The sequence below is a fragment of the Oryctolagus cuniculus genome, chromosome 12 (assembly GCF_051225735.1).
Source record: "Oryctolagus cuniculus isolate XC-2025 breed Fujian yellow rabbit chromosome 12, ASM5122573v1, whole genome shotgun sequence".
NCBI classification, from domain to species: Eukaryota; Metazoa; Chordata; class Mammalia; order Lagomorpha; family Leporidae; genus Oryctolagus; species Oryctolagus cuniculus.
This window is the reverse complement of record NC_142878.1, coordinates 50,271,936-50,289,793: the sequence shown is the minus strand read 5'-3', so window position 1 is coordinate 50,289,793 and position 17,858 is coordinate 50,271,936. Positions and strand designations below refer to the sequence as shown.

At 46.2% G+C, this 17,858-nt stretch overlaps 1 protein-coding gene across 5 annotated transcripts in view; it reads right to left on the bottom strand.

The window, feature by feature from the left end:
* The window catches only part of STXBP6 (syntaxin binding protein 6), a 285,447-nt gene extending 278,911 nt beyond the window's left edge, over positions 1–6,536 (bottom strand). Inside the window, exon 1 of one of the 5 annotated variants that reach the window (XM_089309370.1) lies at positions 6,161–6,536. The gene's annotated coding sequence lies outside the window, so the exon portion shown is untranslated. Of the gene's footprint in view, positions 1–5,485; positions 5,543–6,160 lie in introns of those variants that run through there. The other 4 variants (XM_089309371.1, XM_002718111.6, XM_089309367.1 and 1 more) reach the window with 4 other exon arrangements.
* Positions 6,537–17,858: the final 11,322 nt, after the last annotated feature.

Genomic DNA, 17,858 nt, shown 5'->3' with positions numbered 1-17,858 from the left:
CAGCAGAGATTTACCGAGTGTCGCATTGTGTTGGGTTCAATAACTTTTCTCATATGCTCGGAAAATTATTTATATGCAGTCTTCACACTCCTACCCCATTATACCACCAACCTAAAATACTCATTTTCTCTAGAAAAATGCTACCATCACTTACATTTATCACAGTCCAGCCCCTTCCTGGAGACTTTCTTAACAACCATCAAGTAAAACCTTTCTCTCTTCTTAGAAATAAAAAAGAAGAAACAGTAACCACTGCTCAAATTCATTAATCATTTAATATCCATATTCAATGAATGTCCCTATATTTAGGGACATCTTAGATAACACCAACCCAATCCATAGCTCATGTTAAATGACATATTAGAATTGCTGAAATGTGCTACTTTAGGAATGCAGTTGTAAAACCACATACAGAACCACAAAGTTCAGTGTACAAACACTACTTGAATAAATTCTACCAGGTTGTCATTGTTGATACTGTGAAGTGCAATACTTCTCAGTCTTTGATATGATGCTGTGCCTACTGAGAATCTCTATGAGAGGGAAAATAATAGGCAAGGCTTCCCAAACTGCGGTGCCCTTCACAAGAGCACACTTATAATATCCACCCCAACAGCATCCTTCCAATAAACTCTGGGACTGCTGAGCTAATTCAACTGCTGTTCAGTTCTATCAGCTAGACAGCACTGAATAGAAATTATATTTCCTACTGGATTAAGGAATTAAATGCCCTTTGTTTTAGGATGTCATCAGTTGGCAGACACTCATTGACATGCCAGGTTATATAAAAAGAAAAAAAACAGAAATTGTACCATAAATGTGTTCATGATTTTGAAGACCCATGTGGATTTCTGAAGTTGGAAAATGCTGAAAGGTGAAAGAAAAATGTATCTTACAAATGAGCTAGTGCAGTGTAACTAGGGTTTCTGTTTAAAAGCATTTTCAGCCGGTGCTGCGGCTCACTAGGCTAATCCTCTGCCTGCGGCGCCGCCACCCCGGTTCTAGTCCCGGTTGGGGCGCCAGTTCTGTCCTGGTTGCTCCTCTTCCAGTCCAGCTCTCTGCTGTGGCCTGGGAAGGCAGTGGAGGATGGTCCAAGTGTTTGGGCCCTGCACCCGCATGGGAGACCAGGAGAAGCACCTGGCTCCTGGCTTTGGATCAGCGCAGCACGCCGGCTGTAGCAGCCATTTGGGGTGCGAACCAACAGAAGGAAGATCTTTCTCTCTGTCTCTAACTCTGCCTGTCAAAAAATAAATAAATGAAAGTATTCTCAAGGAAGATTGAAAGTAATATTCCAGGAATGGGCCTTGACACTGTGACACATTAATAATAGCCCTGATGGCCAAAGACGAATAAAGCACAAGAATGACTGTCTCACAACAGATTTATTAAAGGTAATAAGGATTTCAGGTGACTGAGTGCTGGGAAAAGTGAACAACAGTGATAAGGAAAGAGGCTTCCCGCACATTGGAAAACCCCAGCAGCAAAAAGTCTGGGTAACACCCACAACATAAACATCAAGTTCTGGTAAAGATTTTTAACACTGTAACGTTCCCTATTTATTAAGTGGAAGACATCATTTAAATTAGCTACTGATTCTTAAGAACTGTAACTCAAACGCTGTTCCTTCGCCAAGCACTGATTAATGTCAGGAAGACAGGTTTGGTCTTGCGGTTTTATCTGCTACAGCAGTCAAGTGATACACTTGAGCTTTTGAATGGGTTTTTGATTTACTGATAGGTTTCTCTAGTGTTAATCATTTTAACACTAAAATAAAGCACAAATGGAAAGCTGAGATAAAACATGAAAGTCAGCTAGAATTCCACTGGCACCATAACATAGTTCAACATAACACAGTACCATAACTAGCTCAAGTGCTGACTGACCTCCTCGTACGTTTATTAAGTCCATCTGGCCGCCACATTATATAAACTTTATTTCTTCTTTAGGAAGTAACCTCAGGAAGAATCTGTGATCAAAAAATTACAACACAGGGGGCCGGTGTTGTGGTGTAGCAGGTAAAGCCGCCACCTGCAGTGCCAGCATCCCATATGGGCACCGGTTCGAGTCCTGGTTGCTCTGCTTCCAATTCCAACTCTCTCCTATGGCCTGGGAAAGCTGTAGAGAATGGCCCAAGTCCTTGGGCCCCTGCACCCATGTGGGAGACCTAGAGGAAGCTCCAGGCTCCTGGCTTCGGATCAGCACAGCTCTAGCCATTGCAGCCATTTGGGGAGCGAACCAGCGGATAGAAGACCGCTCACTCTCTGTGCCTCTGCCTCTAACTCTGCCTTTCAAATAAATAAATCTTTCTTTAAAAATTAAAATACAAGACCATATGGTCAAAGTCAGTCATGCTGAGCTCTCAGCACAGGTCCATGGCTTGAGGAACAAGAAGAACTTAAGATTGGGTTGAGTCTAAATAGTACTTAGTGACAAGCTAAACTCCATAGGGCACCACACTGATACTACACAGCTACCCCTGAAAACCAGTCTTCCTCCTCCTTATAGAGTAAAAGAGCCTCAGCCACTGCTAATGGCACCGAAGGCTAATGTCACCGAAGTGCGGAGGGCTTTTTGCCTGGTCTGACCCCTTGGCTCAGCTGACGCAGGCTATACTTCACATCAGCTGGTAATTCAGAGAAAACACCACCACACATTCCTTTTAAATTTGTTCCTGGGGCCGGCGCGGTGGCGCAGTGGGTTAACGCCCTGGCCTAAAAACGCCAGCATCCCATATGGGTGCTGGTTCAAGACCCAGCTGCTCCGCTTCCTGTCCAGCTCTCTGCTGTGGCCTGGGAAAGCAGTAGAAGATGGCCCAAGTCCTTGAGCCCCTGCACCTATGTGGGAGAACCGGAGGAAGCTCCTAGCTCCTGGCTTCAGATCAGCACAGCTCCAGCTGTTGCAGCCATCTAGGGAGTGAACCATCGGATGGAAGACCTCTCTCTCTCTCTCTCTCTCTCTCTCTCTCTCTCTCTATCTGCCTCTCCTCTCTCTGTGTAACTCTGACTTTCAAATAAATAAATAAAAATCTTTAAAAAAAAAATTTGTTCCTAAGTGATTCAACCTGTTGTTCATGAGACCACAAGTTTCCAACCATCAGAACTGCAGGCAATCTCCTCTTCACGCACGTCTGAGGTCCCCAAAGAAAAGAAACAGAGTAGTTGCTGGATTTATCAACATAAAGCACACCAATCTCAGTTTACCCAAGAGTGTTCTAGAAACCAGAGACTTAGGAAAACCAGCAATGAGGTAGACATGATGGTGAATGGTACAGGGGAGCAGTGGAATAGGAGGAATTTTTTTTTTATTTTTTATTTTTTTTTTACAGGCAGTTAGAAAGAGAGCACCAACATCCCTTATCGGAATACTAGTTTGAGTCCTGATTATTTGGTTTCTGATCCAGTTTCCTGTTAATGTGCCTGAGAAGGCAGCAGAACCCAAACACCTGGGTTCCTGCCACCCACTCACATAGGAACACCCCTGTGGAGCTCCTGGCTTGATCTGGCCCAACCTGGCTGCTGTGGCCATTTGGGGAGTGAATCAGTGGAAGGAAGATATCTCTTTCTTGCTCTGCCTTTCAAATAAGCAAAAACCCTTAAAGAAGGGAGAATCCTATCTTTTTGTAAAAATGTGTTGATTTGAAGATCAATCAGAATTATCAAAAACAGGAAAACAGTAAGAAGCAAAAGTATTGGAATAAAAAAATGCTTAAAGCAACTTCCTAAAATGCCCAGAAACCCTGCTGTCCTGTATATCAGCTACTAAAATAATGGTGATTCAGAACAAGCCTCACCTGCCTATGGTCTCATCCCACAAATTAGTGATTCTACAGGCGTGGCCCCCGGACTAGCAGTATTAGCATCATCTGGAACTGGTTAGAAATGCGAATCCTTAGTCCTCCCTCCTAGATCTGGAGAATCTGACTCAGCAGGGTCATCTGACAAACTGTGCTGTCACTAGCCCTCCTGTGATTGTGATGCTACATCTGAGAACCAGTGCCCTGGGTTAGGCAAAGTGTACACCTGGGATGGCTCCGGAGCCCGACTGACACACCATAGCCTGTTACTGCCTCCAACTGGCACTGGCTTTTAATCTCACAGGCTGATTTCACCAAGGAGATGCTGAGTCCCCAGTTCAAGGTCACTGTTGGAGGCCAAATCAGAGCTCCAACCCAGGGCCTGCTGACTGCACCAACACTGGATCTCAAATTAAGGCCTTGCTGACTTCAACTTTGGGACCCAGGACCATGGACATTGATAAGGAAGCCCCAGGGGTCTCCTAGTGTACAGCAGCAGCCTCCCTGAGAGAAATATAAGGGCTGGAGTCCCAACCTTAAAATCAAGCCAGGTGGGGGGGGGGGGAATAGGAGGGAGGGCTGTAAACAGCTATTTCCAAAGACCTAGCAACCAAACCTCTTGATGAGGAGTGGGCAGAGGTGAGAACACAGACGTTATAATTAAGGATCCGTTCATCCGAAACAACATCTGAGTAAGGAGCACAGAGACAATACCTAAGATGCAAATGTGCTTTCAAGTTTTCACAGCGCTTTCATTCCCATTATCTACACCAAGTCTCCCAACACCCCTGCCGTTGGGAGGGGGCTAAGACCGCAATTAGCCACATTTCACAGAAGGGAAAACTGAACTTCAGAGTGGCCGATAATTTGTCCATCAGCTGTGAAGCTCTAACCTGACCTCGGGCCTGTCTGACCCTCGAACCTGTGTGGTGCACACGGCCTGTGAGGGGTGAGTCCCACATCTGGAAATCTGCCCTGGAGCAGATAAACCCCAAGAAAAAAGCAAAGAGAAAAACACGCACCAAAAAATGGCGAGCCCCTGAAACACAGCACTTGAGCAGCATGCGGGTGCCCCTTTAAGAACTTAACACATAAACCCAAAGCCAAGGTGCTCAGCCAAAACGGAGGGGGAAAAGAGGCATATTTCTAGCCTGCATAATCATTTCTGGACCGGTTCCCACTAGCAGCCTCCTAGGCGAACAGCGGCTCACTGCCTCGCCGAAGCTTCTCCACCACCCCCCCCCAACCCGGGCTACGCCAGCGCAGCTCTGACTCGTGTGCAGGCAAAGCCCCAAAACTCGAAACAAGAAGTGGAAAAAGTGAAGCCAAGGGAAGCAGCTGACATCCTTTGGACCTTTGCAATCTGCACAAGGCCAGTTCCAGGATCCTGGGGTCGCCTAGACGCGATCTTAGGAGGCAGGGGACGAGGTGGACGTTCCTGTGGGCCCACCGACCCTATTCTTTCCCACCCTGTCCCTGAGGAAGAGTAAGAGAAATGGAAGAGGGTGCGTTAGGAAGCCCTAGGGCCGGCAGCCACGATAGACACATCCCAGGCACTTTCTCCTCGGAAAGACTCTGCCATTCCAAACTCTCGCCTGGCCCTCCAGGTCCTGTTTTCTGCGAAGATGAACGGGTGGGTGATGGGACGCAGTAGCTCTGAGGAAATGCTGGAGGGATAATCTGGCCACCCACCTACTCCGGCCACTTCATCCGCCCTGCGTGCGAGGCTGGATTCCGGCGCGCACCCCAAGTGCGAATTCGGAACTGCAGCCCTTGACCAAGTCGGAGGTGGGGAGGGGGCATCGCAAGCGGCCAGGCTACCTAGGGGGCAGGGAGCAGCACCCGCCCAAGGAGCCCGCCACAGCTTTGGCAGCAAAGATTTTCCTAGAACACGCCAGGGGTCGCGAAGATCGGAGTGATTCATGGACTTATGCGGGGGGTGGGGTCTCAACCTAGGCGTGAGGCGACAGGTTCAGTTCCTCACTGGGGGGCCTCGAGGCAACACCTGCAGGGCCCATCCTATGGCGGGGACAGGGCGGACCGAAGGGCTCCATTCGCAACTTTCCCGGAGAAAACTGCTTTGCCCAGTCCTGCCCGCACGCCAGTCCCAGGTTTGGAGAGAACCAGGGACCCGAGTCCCCTCCGCGCGCACAAAGCAGCTGCGCCCGGGCGGGAGCCCCTTCTCCCGTTCCCCGCCAACTTAAAGCATCTCTCCGGGCGCCCGCCTGCTTCTTCCGCCCCGCAGCCTGGCCCCTGCCCGGGGCGGCCGCGTTCGGCGGGGCGCCAGCGCCCCGAAACCCGCGGCGGCTGCAACCGCATCGCCCCCCTGGCCTGGCCTCCGCCTGGCTCCCCACGCCCCGGCCCTACCGTGCAGCCTGGCTGGTGCCCGGGTCGTGTCAGTGCAGGGCACGCGTCCCAGCTGGCGGGGCTCCTCCCTGGGGGCTGCCCCGCTTTGGGCTCCCGGCTCCGGACACAGCTGACCCGCCCGGGCGCTGTTGGCTCGCGCCGGCTGGCGGCTTCCGCGCCGACTCCTGCCGCCGCGCGCGCAGAGAGAGCAGTGGGGGGCGGGAAACTCCCGGCAACTCCAACTCCGGGCGCCCGAGCTCCAGCTGCAGCCGCGCGTCCGCCGGCCCGCCGCCGAGTGCGAGCGCCCGCGGAGCCAACCTGCCCCCGCGGCCGTCTCTGAGCATGCCCAGTGGCGCCGTGGGCGAGCCTGAGCGCCCTGGCCCGGGGCAAGGAGCTGCGGCGGGGGGTCGGGGAGCAGCCCCGCGCTCCCTAGAGAGGCGTTGGAGGGGCGAGGGGGAGGGGGAGGGGACGAGCAGGGCCTGGGGCGGGAGCGCCTGAGCGAAGGGCAGCAGAAAAACTGGTCAGAGTTTCTCGGGTAGTGGGAAGTTAGTGGGCTGGAGAGGAGTGGGCTGCATGTGCGAGCCCCTCTGCAAGGCTCTATTCGAAAGGACAACCAGGAAGCATTTATTCTCCAGGAAAAGGCGAGTGGCCCCAGCAGATGGGTTTGTATCCAGCGCGCTCGTCCCTGTATGCCTAGGGTGGCAAACTCCGAGAGCCAGCGGGGCCTGGCAGGACATGTGAGTGAGTGGAGAGCTCTGTGAAGGCCGGGCCACTGCTCTGCCCTGAATGCCCATTGCTGCTGTGTGAGATTGCACACCGAGGTTTTGTGGATTTCCTGATTTTTTTTTCCAAGTCACCACAGAGATCTAGATTTTTTTGCTTTCATGTAAAATATTCTGATTTTTAAATCTTGATAACAAATCCCGTGTTACCCCCCGCCCCCAACACTCTGGACAACAAACCAACCAATCAAACATGTGGGTCCCTTCCCTACTCCGCCGATTTGAGCCAATGATTTCTGTGTTCTTTTGAGCCAAGAGGTACTGAGTGGCCCACCGCGCTTTGGGAAGGCGCTGCAAAGAACCCAGGGTGGTTCTGCCTGCCTTCTAAGTACTGCCAGCCGGAGGGCAAACAGGTCCTCCAGGGAGAAGAGAGCTACTGACGAATGTTGAAGCCGTCTGTGAGAGCCAGAGATTCTGATTCTAGAAATGGGCTGGGAGGAGAACCAACTTTTGGGAAGCATCGCACTAGTAAATGTGGGGAGCGGCTGCAGGGTCGGTAACAGCGCCCCTCGGAGGCAGTCTGCATCCTGAAGAAGAAAAACCCCGAATAACCACTCTGTCTTTATGTGAAATTCTGATATGTTTCATTGTGCATTTTTGCCTTAACTTTTATTTTTTATTTTTTGGAAAAACTGTTGCATTGAAATAATGTGATGACTGCGCTCTTGCATGGGACCCTTACCTGTGTGTTCTGTCTCATGCTACCCTGACCTTGCTGGCACGTTAGGTGGTGGTGTGCAAGTCAATTTGGTTGGAGAATAGGAGGTGAGAATGAGCATTTGAATTTGAGGAGTGGATGGGGGCTGACGCACAGGACCTCACTGGCAGTCTGTGGAGCCTGTGGGGAGCTGCAAGTGGCAGAATCCTAACTGGGCTCCAGGAGGATGCAGCGCTGGGAACGTGGGGTGGACGGGACTGGGAGGAATGGACTGCCAAGGGCATGCTCTCTGTTGCGTTGGAATGAAAGGCACAGGAATTTCTATTCAGCCGTCTCTGGAGAGCCGCATGGTGGCCCTTGCTTAGTGCCCATGGGCAGGGCACTGCTGGGTCCCTGCTTTAAACTTCAGCCTTTCTCTTACCAGGTCTCTATGGGGCACATGTTCCAACCACTGGCGCTGACTTTCCTCATCTGTGAAAGTGAAGACAGCTCTTAGGGTCTTTCTGTGAGAATGGGAGAAGTGGCATAGGTCTGAAGGCTTTGAAAACATCCAGAGTTTAAGTAAATGAAAGGCATTGTTCTTTTCTACACCTCATTTACATAAAACCTGAGCTGTAAGAAGGAAGTCCTATTGTTTTACCAAAGTTGTCTTAAGTAGCAAGCTTCTTTGATTGGGTGAGTCCTTTTAATGTCTTGGGCAGCTGTTTACAGAATAATGGGATTGGTTTTTTGGGTAAATGAACAGTTTGCTCAAGATGTTCCTATACTTCACAAATTTCAGTCCACACACCCCCCCCTTCGCTAGCACCTTCCTTTTTCTTTCTTTTTTGTTAAATCTTCTCTTTTTTTCTCTATATTGAAGATATAGTCAAGATGAGTCCATCCCTCTGCACAGCGTGCCCTCCAAATCACACATAGGTAGTCAATGCAGGTTGGCCACAACCACACACCTGGGACCCACCGCAGAGTTGGGGTCAATTCTCCCTGCAGGTGAGCTATCACTTGGTACATGCATGGAGAACAGACCACTACTTATCTATGGGAAACATTTTAAACATGCAGAACTCTCAAATAAAAAAAAATGCTTGAGTATTTATACATAGAAGCCTTCCAGAATTTATGGAAGAGAGGAAGTAGCTAGTCCAGGACGTATCACATACCAGATAGTTACAAATATTTATGGAATAAATAGAATATTTGCAGATTTAAACAAGCACATTTCCTATATCTCTGGTCCACCTCCTACAGTTCCTAAGAATTATTATTTTTAAAAATCACAATAATGTTAACATTGTGAAGAAGAACAGGATGTAAACATTTATCCAGGGAGGAGCCCTGTGCTTTTACAAGTGAAATGTTTTGTCTCCTTAAATTACTGTATTTTTGAATTCTTATTAGTAAACAACGCGTGATATTAAAAAGAAACTCCATACAAGAAGCCACAGTACAGGGAAAAGCATGTTTCCCTCCAGAGAACTACTGTTGATGCCTTTTTCTTGCATATAGTTATGGACATACTTCGTGCAGATGAGAGCAAGCATAGTTGTTCCCCACCCCCTCCAAAAAGTTTAATCATGTAATAATAGAACTGAAAAAGACCTTCTGGTTCATCTAGATGCCAAGTTAGCAGTTGATGCACATATCCCGTATCTGAGTGCCCAGGGTTCCACTTTAGGTTCCAGCTCCTGACTCTAGCTATCTGCTAATGCATACTGGAGAGGCAGTGATGATGACTCAAGTCACCCGTGTGTGAAACCTGGAGTGCATTTCTGCTTGTTGCTCCAGCTTTGGCCCTGCCCTCACTCTTGCAAGCATTTGGGGTTCTCTCTCTCTCTCTCTCTCTCTCGCCCTTCTCTCTCTCTTTCTCATGTCCCCCTGTCAAAAATCATCATCATCATCATCATCATCATCATCAGTGCCAAGTTAGAGTCTAAAATGACATTATATTCTGGGGGTGGGGTAGGAAGGAGAACATAAAAGTACTCTTCCCTATGGCATCAGTAAAGTGGCAGTAAGGACATCACATAACCCTCCTTCTGAGCGTGAAGTGATTCAGGAAAAATTTTAATTTACTTAGAGTTGCCCTGAAATCCATAATGCCTACCGTGAACCTCAACCTAAAGCACTTACAGATTTAGATACCTTAGGTTGCCTAGGCTTTTAGAAGGAAGTGGTTTCTAAATAACAATAGAATGAATTTATATAGACAAAGACAGCTTGATCCAGGGGCTTGGATATTATAACTATTTTTAATAGCATCACTTGTAGCATCCCCTGTCATATAGTATGCTTTCAAGACTAATAAAGTCTATATATTTTTTAAGAATCCCTATACTACACAGCTTAAGTAATAGCGTTTCAAAGCTTTAATTCTGATTATGTGATTTCAGGCAGGAAATTCAGGAAGTCACCAACTTACCAACTTTGAGGTTGAGCCAATGAAAATGCCAGCTTTATTGATCATAGACCCTTATTTTTTAAAAAAGAGTATTTATTTGAAATGCAGAGTTACGGAGAGGCAGAGAGAGAGAGAGGTCTTCCATCCACTGGTTCACTCCCCAATTGGCCACAATGGTCGCAGCTGCGCTGATCCATAGCCAGGAGCCAGGAGCTTCTTCTGGGTCTCCATGAGGTTGCAGGGACCCAAGCACTCGGGCCATCTCCCACTCCTTTCCCAGGCCATAGCAGAGAGCTGGATCGGAAGTGGGGCAGCTGGGACTTGAACCAACACCCATATGGGATGTCGGCACTGCAAGCAACAGCTTTAACCTCTACGCCACAGCACCCCCCCCCCCCCCCATCATAGACTCTTGAATGTCGGGAATTTCACAGGGCTCAATTGTTAGAGCTTGAAGAGTCCTTCCCTTAAGTTGCTCGGAATACTATTCATTTTCTTATAAGAGCTGTGTCACAAAGCTCTATTTTGGAGAAACCCACTTAATGTTTACAGTTTGCAATAGTACGAGATTCATATTGGTCCTATGAATTAGGCCTGTTATATACAGAAGGGTCAAGAAAGAAAAGGAAATTTCTCCTCCTCTCTTGGTGATCGCAGCGCTGGCCCTGGTTGGTCTTGAAGCCAGGAACACAGTAGTTAACTGCTTTCTACTCCTTTGCATCTCACTCCCCGCAATAAGCACCTGAAGCCCTTTTCCATTCTATTGCCCTCACTCAGAGCTCAGTCCTCTTATCTCACGTGGCTTGTTTGTTGCTCCCCATACTTAAAAAAACAAAACAAAACAAAACAAAACAACAACAACAAAACAGCACCCTTCCATGGGCATTTAGCCTAGCAGTTAAGACAAACACATCCTAGGTCAGTTACTTCACTTCAGTAACCAGGTCTGGCTCCTGACTCCAGCCTTCTCCTAATCAGACCCCGAGAAACAGTGTTGATGGCTAAGGGAGTACAGTCCCTGCCACCCATATATAGTCCTGGACTGAGTTCCTGACTCCCAGCTCCAGCCCTGGCACAACCCAGGCTATTGCGAGTATTTGAGGAATCAACCATCAACCGGCAGGTGAGAGTTTCCTCTCTCTCTCTCTTTCTTTATCTCCCTCTCTCCCTCCTCCCTTCTCCCTCTTCCTCTCAAATAAGTAAAAAAAAAAAAAAAAAAAAAAAAGGAAATAAATAAACACACATCAGCAGTCCTATAGTGTACTGCAACTGCGAGTTGGAATTAAATGAAACTGTTTTGATCAAATTAATTCACATTCATGCATGGAAGACTATCAACCTTCCCAAAGATAAATGCAATTTTGATAGTTTGTAGTGTCATAGCAATATTTCCATTACAAAATGTTGGAGTTTGAAAAATGAAAAGAGAATGAATTCTGATAGTAAGTGGTAGACATGATATATTGAGGAAGGGAAGATGTTCGGTTCCCTATCATTCAATATTTTATAATTTTTTCCTATCTTTCTTCTTTGAGATTATAGACTTAAAGTTTTGAGTTTTGTTTTGCACAGTTGCTCTCTAGCGAGTAGCAATTAGCATCCCAAGTTACGTGATAGCTCCATAGCTGTTGCATATATGTATCATTTCACTTCTAGTGACACAAAATTGTGGGATCCGAGATCTGCAGAATTGAGACAGGTTCATGGAACTTATTCTTGGAGCCCTCTTCTGTTTCCCACACAATGAGCCTTGATCTGTTATCCTTTAAGAATTCTGGGGGTTTGTATCTGGAGACTACCTTAATTTCTGACTGAGTTGTCATTATATAACATTCTCTCCCTAATTCACTGTGTTTGGTTTCTTTGGCTTCTATACTTTTTAAGAGCCAGTGTAAATATTGTCTATCAACATCAAATCTGGTGGCATTGTGGCATAGCAGGTGAAGCCATTGTCTACAATGCTGGCATCCCATATGGTCGCCGGTTCTAGTCTCAGCTGCTCCACTTCCAATCCAGATCCCTGCTAATGGCCTGGAAAAGCAGAAGAAACAGCCCAAGTGCTTGGGCTCCTGCCACCCATACAGAAGAGCTGTATGAAGCTCCTGGCTCAGCCTCAGCCATTGTGGGCCATCTGGGGAGTGAACCAGAGAATGGAAGATCTCTTTCTGTGTGTCTTTGTCTCTTTCTGTAACTCTGATTTTCAAATAAATAAATATTAATTTAAAAAATTCTATTACATCGGGGCCGGTGCTGTGGCGCAGCGGGTTAAAGCCCTGGCCTAAAGAGCCAGCATCACCTGTTGGGGCTGGTTCGAGACCTGGCTGCTCCACTTCTGATCCAGCTCTCTGCTTTGGCCTAAGAAAGCAGTAGAAGATGGCCCATGTCCTTGGGCCCCTGCACCCATGTGGGAGATCCGGAAGAAGCTCCTGGCTCCTGGCTCCTGGCTCCTGGCTTCAGATCGGTGCAGCTATGGCTGTTGCAGACATCTGGGGAGTGAACCAGCGGATGGATGATCTCTCTCTTTCTCTCTCTCTGTCTCTTCCTCTCTCTGTAACTCTTTTAAATAAATAAAATAAATCTTAAAAAAAATTCTATTACACCTGGCGGTCCCTGGCCCACTTCCATTCACTGTACAGTGGAACATTTTTAGGAACGTGGGAAACTGCAGCTCTCATTTCTCTCTTGCCACCTGTATTGGTCCTCCCTTGTTCTCCAAAATTCTTACTGCTTCTCTGTTTATATGGCTTTATCACCTAAAGCTATTTCATCTGTCATATACCAACATATAGATTAGACAAAGACCGTGATCCTTGGGGAAAAAACAAAACTACTTTTGTCTTCAAAAAGACTTAGAGATACCCTGGATTTGGTCGTTCTGTAACAGTTTTGCATTTCTCACTCATGCCGTTCCAAAAACATCAGCAGTTTCTTGAGTGCTGGGAATAAGTCTCTCTCTCTCTCTCTCTCTATCTCTTTTTTTTTTTTTTTTTTTTTTTTTTTTGACAGGCAGAGTGGACAGTGACAGAGAGAGACAGAGAGAAAGGTCTTCGTTTTCTGTTGGTTCACCCTCCAATGGCTGCCATGGCTGGCGCGCTGCGGCCAGCGCACCGCGCTGATCCGAAGGCAGGAGCCAGGTGCTTCTCCTGGTCTCCCATGGGGTGCAGGGCCCAAGCACCTGGGCCATCCTCCACTGCACTCCCTGGCCACAGCAGAGGGCTGGACTGGAAGAGGGGCAACCGGGACAGAATCCGGCGCCCCAACCGGGACTAGAACCCAGTGTGCTGGTGCCCCAGGCAGAGGATTAGCCTATTGAGCCACGGTGCTGGCCAGGGAATAAGTCTTAAAGATTTTCAATTTCTGTCACCCAATGTCTAACACAGAGGCAGGAGCCCATCAACAAACAGCAATTACAGCCTGTCACGATTCAGGTGAGTCATCAGGCACATAAGACAAATAGTTGACTCTAGAGAATTTCTTATTTAGAACAAACATGTAAATGTAAAATTGTTTTATCATCGAGAGGTACACTGCACTATTAAAAGTGTATACTACAAATAGTAGACAAAGGGAAGAAAGATTTTTTGAAGAAATGGTGATGAATTCAAAGTGTAACAGAATAAACAGGTACATTAAATAGGCAGGAAGGTAGCAAAGAAAGGATTTCAGGAAGAGAATGTAGCATGTACAGTGGTAACTGTGGTGGAAAAATATAAAGCTAGCAAGAGATCTTAACCATCTTTAATTTAACAAGTCACCAACTCCACAGACTTTCAGATGCAATTCAACATCTAATAATAACACTTGCTATAAGAAAGAAAGCTGTCCTCTTCAAGGGACATTAAACAAGCTCCCCCCCCCCCCCCCAGCTCAGTAGGCTAAAACTCCCCCTGCGGTGCCGGCATGCCCTCTGGGCGTCAGTTCTAGCCCCAGCTGCTCCTTTTCCAATCCAGCTCTATGCTGTGACCTGGGAAGTCAGTGAAAGATGGCCTGAGTACTTGGGCCCCTGTACTCATGTGGGAGACCCAGAGGGGTCTCCTGGTTCCTGGCTTCAGATTGGCTCAGTTCCGGCCATTGTGGTCATCTGGGGAGTGAACCAACAGATGGAAGACTTTTCTCTCTGTCTCTCCCTCTCACTGTCTATAACTCTACCTCTCAAATAAATAAATAAATAAATATCTTAAAACAAAAAACCAAGCTGGTGGAGCAAGCATTTATCCTAGTTATTAGAATACCACTTGTGATGCCTGCATCCCATATTGGAGTGCAGGTTGGAGTCCCAGATATACTTCTTTATTTTTTTAAAGATTTATTTATTTATTTGAAAGTCAGAGTTACACACAGAGAGAAGGAGATGCAGAGACAGAGAGAAAGATCTTCCATCCGCTGGTTCACTCCCCAGATGGTCACAAGGGCCGGAGCTGCACCCATCCGAAACTAAGAGCCAGGAGCTTCTTCCGGGTCTCTCACGCAGGTATAGGGGCCCAAGGACTTGGGCCATCTTCTAATGCTTTCTCAGGCCATCGCAGAAAGCTGGATTGGAAGTGGGGCAGCTGAGACTCAAACCCATGCCCATATGGGATGTTGGCACTGCAGGCTGTGGCTTTAACCTCTACACCACAGCACTAGCCCAGATATACTTCTGATTCCAGCTTCCTGTCAGTGTGCCCCTTGGTGGGGAGCAGGTGATGGCTCAAGCACTTGAATCCCTGCCATCCAAGTGAGAGACCAGATTGAATTCTGAGATTGTGGGTTTGGACTGGCCCAGCCTTGATTGTTGTGTGTATGTGGGGATTAAGCTAGGGGATGGAAGATTGATATCTCTTTTCTCTCTCTCTCTCTCTCTTTCTCTCTCGCTCATGCTCTCTGCCTTTGCAATAAATAAAAATTGAAAAATAAAAAAATACAAAACCTAGTGTTAGGAAACAGCATGGGTACAAAGGGCATGGATTTTAAATGAGATGGATTTGGGTTTAAAACTCAAGTTTCAAGGTTGCTTTACAACCTTGGGCAAATTCCACAACTTTTCTAACTACGAGATTTGCTATCTGCAAAATATGCATATTGCTTTCTACTTATGGTTTTAATTGGAGGATTAAAAGGCAGTACATAATCTACTTAACACTGTACCTAGCCCACAGCAAATGATGAATAAATATTTCCTCTTTCATTCCACTACCACCCATCTTGGCAATGTCAAGAAAAATGAGAGGGGAAACCAATAGTGTGTTTTGAATTTCCAATCCAAGCTGTTTCTTAGAAGCATTACCTCTGCCATAGGCAATCATATTTTATCTCTGCAGATGCAACATAGCATTCCTCTTTTTACAAAAACTATTTTATATGCACAGAAAGTGCTGTTAAAATAATTTCTGCCTTCTCCTATGCAAATGTCCTAGTGTTTCTACCTATTGTGTTTCCAAAGGCCAAAAAGGATAGACCAATAGTTCAGAGATTTCAGCAGCTATATTTATTAACTTATGATTCAATTAATATCTACTAAGAAATTCTTCTTATCCCACAAATGAGTTTTTAACAGTAATTAGTTCTGAGTTTGGATCATAAGTATCTAAATGTGGCCCTCTCTCTCTTACTTCTTGAATTACTTGGATCTGAGCTCTTAGAGAATGGCATTAAGCAGAAAAATAAAAATAGATAAAGCCCTTGTTTTAACCACCCTCTGCAGCAGGAGGGCCTCCACCTTACTCGGACGTGGTTCGTTGTATTAAGTTCAGAGTTTGGTAGCAGAATCATCCTAATTATTGCTTCCTTTATTTTACCAATATTTTTGAAAGGTCTGTTTTTGTTTAACATGACCCTGTCTCTACCAAGATCCAGAGAAGCTGCTAGGCTTTGAGCTAACAAAGAATCCCTTATTCTGGCAGTGCACAAGTGAGTCAGTGACAACACAGACACGCTCTATCACCCAGAGTTCCATGCTACTGCTTTAGAGATAATAGGACGGGGCCATCTGTTGGCAACCTCAGGTGGAGAGCTCTCCTGTGTCACATGGGATAGCTCTTTCTCCTCTGAGTGTTGTGGTACCTGAGCTGTCCCAAGAGACGGTGACAGAAACTCCTTCATTCTGCCCCTTAGACACTTCTAAGCCCTATCTGTCATTTCCCACTGTTGCTGCCTCATCTTGGAAATACAAGACCTAGGATGTTGCTACTCAAAGTGCACTTCACGGACTAGCAGCTTCAGCATTACCCAGGAGCTTGTTAGAGAGACAGACGCTCCTGCCTTGCCAGACCCGGTGAATAGAATCTGCGCTTTAACGAGATCTCCAGGTACTTCATTTATACATGAAAGTTTGAGCAGCACTGCCCTAGGACACCCAGCCAAGAAAGACTGGAGAAAAACCAAAATCAATTTTCTTTGCCCTGGATGCCCTTTCTTGCACCAATCTCCAGGCTCCATCTCTATATATCTAAATCCTACCCTGTCTATCTTTGAGCTGTCTCAAATGCCTCCTCTGTGGAAATTGTCACTGATTGTGTCAGCCCCAGGCATCTCCCACTCATCTGCTGGTGTCTCTCCTCTGGCTCCTGCCATGGTGTGCTTGCATTGTCAATATGCATTCACCGGTCTAATCCATCCCACACCTATTTTATAACCTCCAGAGTGTCTAGAAAGGTGGGTCTTAGAAAAAAAGCTTATTTATTTATGGAAAAGAGGGAAAGAATGGAGAGAAGATGATGAGAGCTCTATTTTTGGGGCAAATAGCTCTGCAAAACTGAGTTCTGCCCTGGGATGGATTTGAGCCTGTTTGAGATAGGCACACAGGAACTGTTATTTCCATCCTAGACCAAGCCCCAGTGCACTTGTGGGTGTGGCAATATCCTCTTTTTCAGAAGCTAACTGGGCTGGATCAGACTCCAGCACACTCTGTCTCCACACTCGCTCACCAGACCTGGCCAAAAGCTGATTTCTTTCTAGAAGCAGAATCACCGGTCTGTTTGCCTGGACCTGGACCCCTGCCTCTAAGGAGGCTGAGGGCTCTGAAAGGCTGACTCTCTGCCCACTCTTTGCCCCATGTCTCTTCCCACCTAAGAGCTAATGCATCTTTTTCCTCAAAAACAAAAAGTTGTTGAAAGACTTTTTCAATGTCTAGCATCTTTTCTTTATAAAATAATCTTTTTGAAAAATGTTTGCTGTATTTGTAATTCAAGTATTTGTAATAAATCCTTAAGTAAAAGAGATAAATGTCTGACTACATCTTACAAGTTCAAAGAACAAGACATTTTATTACTTTTAGTTGATAGCTGAGTCAATTAAAAACCTTGACTCAAGATTAGATTTATGATGTCATACACACAATACACACATCTTTGAGTCAGACATACTGGTGACACTATAATTTTACCACACATAAAACCTAGTAGGAAATAGAACTTCCAGAAAATCTGACCTCAGCAGTGTCAACACAGTTGTGACTCATAAAAGGACTATGGGACCCAAAGGGATGTGGCAGGATCTGAAGTTCACATAGATTAGGCATAGTTTCTTTGATTATCATTTACAAGTTACAACTAATCTATCCAAGATTAGTCATTTTGAGGATACTGTAAGTTCCTTTTCAGGAAAAACTGGTGATCTCTTGAGGCAAAAATATTCAGAAACTGTAATCCTAACTCCTATCTACTTGTGTAAGTTTCCCTCAGCTACTTCACTCAAAAAAGGAAACATTTCTATTATAATATAATAATGTTGCTTATAATAGCAAACATGAGTAACATTTTTCAGAAATTAGTTCAATTTATCATATTTATTTGATAGTATATGTAGTATCTTTTATAAAAATAAACAGAGTTGCTAACTAGAGCATTTATGAAACTTGCTCAATTTCAGAAAATGAGACATGCAGTCATATGAAAGCATTAT